This window comes from Hibiscus syriacus, unplaced genomic scaffold (assembly GCF_006381635.1).
Source record: "Hibiscus syriacus cultivar Baekdansim isolate YM2019G1 unplaced genomic scaffold, ASM638163v2 tig00000340_pilon, whole genome shotgun sequence".
Taxonomy (NCBI): domain Eukaryota; kingdom Viridiplantae; phylum Streptophyta; class Magnoliopsida; order Malvales; family Malvaceae; genus Hibiscus; species Hibiscus syriacus.
This window is the reverse complement of record NW_024061783.1, coordinates 4,842,270-4,849,478: the sequence shown is the minus strand read 5'-3', so window position 1 is coordinate 4,849,478 and position 7,209 is coordinate 4,842,270. Positions and strand designations below refer to the sequence as shown.

At 34.5% G+C, this 7,209-nt stretch overlaps 1 pseudogene; it reads right to left on the bottom strand.

The window, feature by feature from the left end:
* Positions 1–2,536: 2,536 nt before the first annotated feature.
* Positions 2,537–4,466, bottom strand: LOC120197636 (annotated as a pseudogene).
* Positions 4,467–7,209: the final 2,743 nt, after the last annotated feature.

Here is a 7,209-nt window from a genome sequence, read left to right as displayed (position 1 = left end):
CAATACCTGAAATTCCAAATGTTTCAAAAACCTGATAATTGGACTGCAACAAAACATGGTAGATCGATTAAGGAATGACAGAAATGTTATTATTTTCTTAATATTTTTGATAAAACACTACCTAAAACATTATTTTTTTTACCGAAAATATTATTTTCGCTAACAAATTTGCGGTAGAACTCAATATTAACATTTTGGGTAAAAAATAATAATGTTTTAGGTAACGTTTTACTGGAAATGTTAAACATTTTAGGTAGCTCCCAATATTAACATTTTCGGTAGAAAAAAATAATGTTTTAATTGGCGTTTACTGGAAATGTTTATAAAATAATAATGTTTCCGATAACATCTTTCCTTAACCATATATTAAGATTGTCGTACACAAATCATCCCAACACAAACAGGGTGAACATATTTAGGCACAAAAAAGAAAGCCACAACTCATATTTAAACACTACATGTGAACTACTTATTTCGTAATTTCAATAATAAATGAAAATATTATTTTTTTTTTAAAAAAATGAGTTTTTCTTAAGATTTTAATAAGGGGAAAATAAAAATTAGGAAAGGCGCTGGTATTTAATTTGCGTGAATTAATCTCAATTCTCAACCAATTTTCAGAATAGTCCCCTTTTTTCTTTAAAAATCTAATATTTGAAAAGTGTTCATTAACAGAAATTGTCCCATTTAGTCTGCAGTCAAAAACTCTAAAACTTTTTATATTATTTATTAAAATTGATTCGAAAATAATTTGATCACTCAAAATTTTCTAATTTAACCAAGTTTTTAACTCGGGCGTGATAAAATTATTAGATTTAATTATTAAATCTTAGTAAAAAATAAATTAGTTGAAAAAAAATCAAAAATATTATTTTTTTCAAAAATTCAAAAGCTTGTAATCCATAAAAGTTATAGACCTCACGTTTTCAATCGGTCAAGTGTACCTTCAAGGGAAATAAAACCCATCTTTATGAATTTTCTTTCATTTTGATTTGTTTTTATTTTTAATGTATTATTCCAAGAAAGAAAATAATTACAAAATATCTTATTTTGCTGTTCTGGGTATTTTGTGAACTCTGTATATGAATTAAATATATATCAAAGTCATTTTCATGAGACTACAAGGATTCCTCCGTTATTTTAGCTTAATTAATCAATACCCAATCATACATAGAAAATCTTTTGTTAGATGATTTGGTTTGACAAAAGAATGCCAAATTTTGTAAGCAGTGACTATGGCTAGATGATTGTTTGACGTCATCTTTACAGCCATAAAAGAAATTGCATTCATGAACTTTATTATATACGCGTGGTGGGTGCCATGATGTGGGTTAATTAAGGTAATCAAATGTTTAACCAAACTTTTCTTTTTGAAGAAAGCATGTTGATTTTAAAATATTAATTGTTATATATTTTTTAAAATACTCTTACGATAACAGTAATTTTTTCGTTTATCAAAACTTATTCTGCTAGATAAAACTTATGGTATCTTATATTCTTCGATCAACAATAGTCCTTCGACCGAAACTTTTTAAAAAATAATTAATTGAATCAAATAAAGTTCGGTTAATCGGTTGGATAATCGAATTAACCAAAACTTATAAATAATATATATATTATATATTAAATATTTGTTTTCGATTAATTCTTTAAAATCGAAGTTTAAACACGCTAATAAATATATAATATATTAGCTTTTTAATAATTTTGATTAATTCGATTAACCGGTGGATTTTGAACTAAATTAACCAATAACCCAAGTTTAAAAAGTCATTAACCTTTAACCAATATAAACTAAAATTAACCGATTGATTAATTAAAAAAATTAGTTCTATCAATTAAATCGGTTTTAACCAAAGTTTAAACACGTAGACACATTCATTTACTTTATTAATCTATGAATAATCATGATGAGCTTAGATTTGACATTAATACTAAAGACCAATGTATAAACTCTCATGTGAGATCGTGGGAAGGGTTTGAGCTCCCTCTCTCTTACTCTTCTAAATGCATCTTCTCCTATTTAACACTTTCCCCAAAAATAGTTATTTATATCTTCTTGCCTAAATAAAAAAAAAATCGTCTATAATCATTGTAAAATCATATTTTACCATCCACATTAATCATTAACCATTAATTTTTTAGAATCAACAAATCACATGCATGGGCGGAACATAAGGGGCCAAGGGGAGCCTTGGCCCCGCCAATTATTTTTAAGTATTAATTAATATTAAAAATTAATAAAGAAAAATTCATCAGGCTCCCCTCGATTAAAAGAACTTTGTTTATGAAAAATATAAAAAATATATTTTAATCTCACTTAATAAATTCCTAGTTTCATCCCTGACCACATGAATTAATTTAATTGGAAAGTGTTCATGTGGGAAACCTTTAATATATGGACCAAGTGCTTCTCATGCATGCATATACATGGGAACGATAAATACTAAACAACCTGATTGATTGAAGATTAAGATGATGCTGGTAGCCAAGACACATGATAAAGACATATCAGATAACTTTTGAATGTCTGGAAAACAATACAAATCCCGTCCTATTAGTAAAAGATTACAAATTAGCAATGAAGTTGATAAATTTTCTCCCTTAGTAAATAACCCAAACTGGTTTCAAATCTCCATGGAAGAGAAGAAAATTCATCTACTTCACTACTCGAGGTAACCCTTTTCTTTTCCATCTTATTCCCGATCACGAAGCATGCAAAGAAGCGATACCTAATTCAGAAGCACGCAAGCAAGTTAAAGTGTAGTTGGAAATGGAACGGCCTAGTGACTCAGTGAGTGAGTTCATCTTTGGAGCCCGTGGCGTATTCCTTGTCGAGCCAAGGGTTAGGAGAATGGCCCTTTCCGAATGACCTAATGTGATCCTTCAAGGACCGTTTATGTTTGAAATCGGAGCCACAGGTGCAGTACCAGAGCTTGCCGCAGTTCTTCTCATGTGTTCTCCAATCACCTTTGACGGCGAACGGCTTGCCGCATTTCCGACACACGAAGGGCTTTGCGCCGTGTTTCCTCTTGTAGTGAGTCTGAAGTGTCCGAAAATCTTTCAGTGGCCTGGCTCGTGGGTGGTTGATGTTGTTCTTGCAGCCTTGAGCACAGCAATAGCATGGCAGCCTCAGCATTGCGGCTGGTTGTGTTCCTTTAAGTGAATCTGGCCCTTTCCTGTATTCAGATCCATGCCCCCACATATGCATCTGTACCAACAATATTCAGTCTCCTTTTACTTTGTTTTTCCCTCAAATAATTTCACACTCTTAACATTTAAAAAATCGATCGATAAACAAATCAATTGGTCTCAAAATTAGAAGGAAATATTGATTTACCTTAAGGTTTGAGTTAGAACAATTATGTCTACATAGTGTGTCAATAGACGTCTAGGAAAAATTCTAAATATATACTACTACATTATAATTTGTCCGGATTATTAAAAAAAATTATTAAGTACCAATTTTTAAATTTTATACCATTTACTAGGAAAAGTAAAAGTAAATTAGAAAATAAATTCAGAATTTGATGTTAATTTACATCTAGTGATGTTTAAGAATATATAAGACATAATTACATATCTAAAAAAAGGCAACACCTAGTAACATTAAGATATGCCTTTTAATTAAAAGCTGAATAATTAAAGTGATTAAAGAGTGGAAATTTTACTCGATAACAAGAATCCAAAGCTGTGAAAATGAAGCTGCTCAGATTAAAATCCCATGGCCCTCACACCTTTCCTTTTAGATTTTCCTAATTAATTTCAACTAATTAAATATTCCTACCACTTTATTATTCTAAGGCAATAGATCATTGTTAATTTAGAGATGGAAAAGAAGATCATCAATATCATTCTTTTATGTTCTATAATTTGTTCATAAGATTAATGAACTGGAAAGATGAAAATTTTGACTGACCTGCATGTTATTGTACCTATTGAAAGTCTTGCTACATATTGAACAGCAAACTGCATGGGGCCAACGAAAATCTGTGCTGGTGTTGGGATCCAAAACCTACTCTCTGTGTTGAAAGAACATCCATGGAAGCTGCAGCTTTTCTTGATGGCTTCTTCTTCTTCCTTCTCCTCCTTAAAAACTTGTTTTTAACGACTGGATTACAGTCATCTCCATAATCTGTTGCACTACTGTTAGGCAACCCAATGTGCAAAGAAACTGCAGCTTTCTCCATCTTTTCTTCTTTAACAATAGTCTCTTTCAATGATTTGTTCTCTGTCATCCTGCTTAAAAGAGGCAGGCATTGAACAGTTTCCTTCCCATGCTGCTCATCATCTTGTATCAAGATAGCCATCGTGTTTATAAAACAAACTCGCTGATCATTCGAAGATGACGACGATGACATCGATGAAGAAGAATAAGATGGCTTGAGCCATTCAATGTAAGTAGGAGGTTGGAATTCTTCAACATGGCAGTCCCTAAAACCCGTCTTCATCTTTATGTGGGGAAAGGCCTTTGGCCTTGAAAAAAATATAGCAGCTGGCTTGGTTTGCCTTTTAGGACAAATTACACTCTTCTATCTTTTCTTCCTTCCCCCTTTTATCTTTTCTCCACCTTTTTCATTTGTTTGATTTAGGGGGAGAGTATGAGAGACTGAAAATATGGAAGGCAGATTAGTGGTGGGGTTTAAGATAATGACATGCATAAATAGAGAATCCAACAACAGTACTATCTGCAATGTAAATACACACGTATATGGTTAAAAGGTCTTTTACAAGTCAATGACGGATACGATAAATAAATCTTAGAACTGATAAAGTGTTAACATCTCAAGAACATGATATCGATTATATTGAGAGATTAATTCATGATCAAGTGTCGATGAAAAAAATACTTTGAAAATTTTTCAAAAAATGCCAGAAATCCTTTCAACAGCTTCTTCCATTATAGATATATTGGGTATTTCTTTCCATTAAGCGTATGATGAAATATGTCCAACCCAAAAAACATTACAACAAATGACCTCAAGGTCTTTGGTTAATATTCGATAAATATGGCGAGGTGGTAGATTCTTTCATCCCTAATAAAAGAAGTAAGGGAGGAAGCAGATTCGGTTTTGTTCGCTTCAATAGACTGGAGGATGCGAAACAAGCTATCATTTGTGCTGATAAATCAAGGATTCAAGGAAATAAGGTGAGAATTTTCATGGCAAGATTTCAACCTCGGGAGGCCTACTGGAGAAAGAAGAGTGTTGATGCAAATTCAGCCGAAGTCAAGTGTAGAGAGGAGGTTGTTAGTCTATCATAGGTTCCCATTGTTGGTGTCGTTGAGGAGGATAAGCTAATAACTCTTAGAGATAGTTTGGTAGGCTGTTGTAGAAAATTTACGAAAATGAATGAGTTGGCTTCTATCATGCATAAGGAATGCATTTTAGGTCCGAGAATCATGAGGCTAAACGGTTTAGCTATTCTAATTATCTTTGAAGATGAAGAGAGTAGGGATTTTACTCTGAATAATCAGATGGGGGTTAAAAAACTGCTTCGACAATGTTGAAGTGTGGTCGGAAAACTTTCAGTGCAGAAGCCGTCAGGCATGGTTATAATGCAAAGGGATTCCACCTTTTGTGTGGAGTCACTCAACTTTCAGAAATATAGCAAAAAAATGGGAACTCTTATCTCCATTGATGAAGGGACTTTAAATCCCGGATCCTTTGACAGGGCGTTGTTTCAGATTATTACGAATTGCCCAACTCGAGTGGAAGATTCTCTTAATTTGAAAGTAGGGGAGCGAATGTTTACTGTCTATGTTTCTGAGTTTGAACCTCGTTTCAGCCCGGAATCTATTTGGGAAGATTCGCCTTTGATGAAAATGGAAGTTGCATCCCCGTCTCCCACGGTAGGGGACCTTGTTGGCGTCTCGCCAGTTCAATCTTCCGAGTTGGTGGCATGTGTTGGATTGTCTTCGCAAATGCAGGTAATGCATGAAGATAATCAAGTGTTCAGGGATGGATCGTTTGTGGGTGGTGGTGAGTGTTCTGAAGCTGAGAATGTTAGCGTAGCTCCTTGTTCCGAAGAGGTATGGGCTAGGGAAAGAGATTCCTCGACATTGCGCAGTGGGGCAGATGCGCATGGTCTCGTTTGTCAAGGGAATGGCACGCATATTGATTTGGTGGACGTTAATAGGGAGCACGTTGGGTTTATGGTGGATTTATGTGATACTCTCGAAACTAATGGGAAGGTGAATGAAGTGTCGTCCAATTTATTTGTTAATTTGATCGATAAAGGTGATAACAGGTCTCCAGGCGAGGAGAATATAGGCGCTGGTCCCAGAGTTGAAGAGTTATGGGCAAATGATTTTAGTTTTAATTCTAATTTTCCATCTTTGTCTAGTGGGACAGCTGGGCATGACTCAGGTTGTTTGAGGAGCGGTTTTTTCAATAATCTGGAACTTAGGAATGGGGCGCATGATGGGTCTGAGGTGGCAGTGTGTACTGCTAATAATGGTATTGTGCAATTGCAGGTTGGACCGAACTCACCTCTTGATGGGAGTAATTCCAAGGCTTTTGATGATAGTATAAGGAGCGTGGATTATTTTAAACATGTCGATCTTTCCATTAGTAAATTATTATTGGAGAATCATGTGGTCAATGCTTTCGAGGGACATTACTCACCTTGTGATAATCCGGTTTTTAAGGGAAACTCAAAAGTGGTGGAGGAACTTAAGAACATGCATGTCGGTTCAGTAGTGGCATTGGACGTTGCTCTCGTTGAAAATGCTTTCGAGGGTTCTTTTACGCCTTTGGATAGCTCGTCAAACAAGGGTTTTGTTGTTGGATCGAATGTAGAGTTAGTTTCTTCTCGAAATGTAGATGAGGGGCCTTTATCTAAGTCTCTTGTTGGGTGGGTTTGAGGAGTCGTTGATATTGTCGTGTCGGCCTTTACCAAAAAATTAAAGTTGAAGAAATTTGGATCAATGCTGGAAATTCAGGGCAAAGTTCTATCTAAAGCTAGAAAAGAAGACGAGATCGAGCGCTGAAGAAATTAAATTTGAATCAATCAATCTTTTATCCGATTTATCGGGCACATCTATTTCAGATTCTGTTTTAAAGCAAAGGTGGGTTGAAGCTTTTATTGAAGCTCATGAAGCAATGTATGTGGATAGGCAACTCAGACTTATGGTCGGTAGTCCTGAAATGGTGGTTCTTTAGAAGCTTTTGTCTTTATTTAGAGTTTTGTTGGGGTTATTTTAGCGAT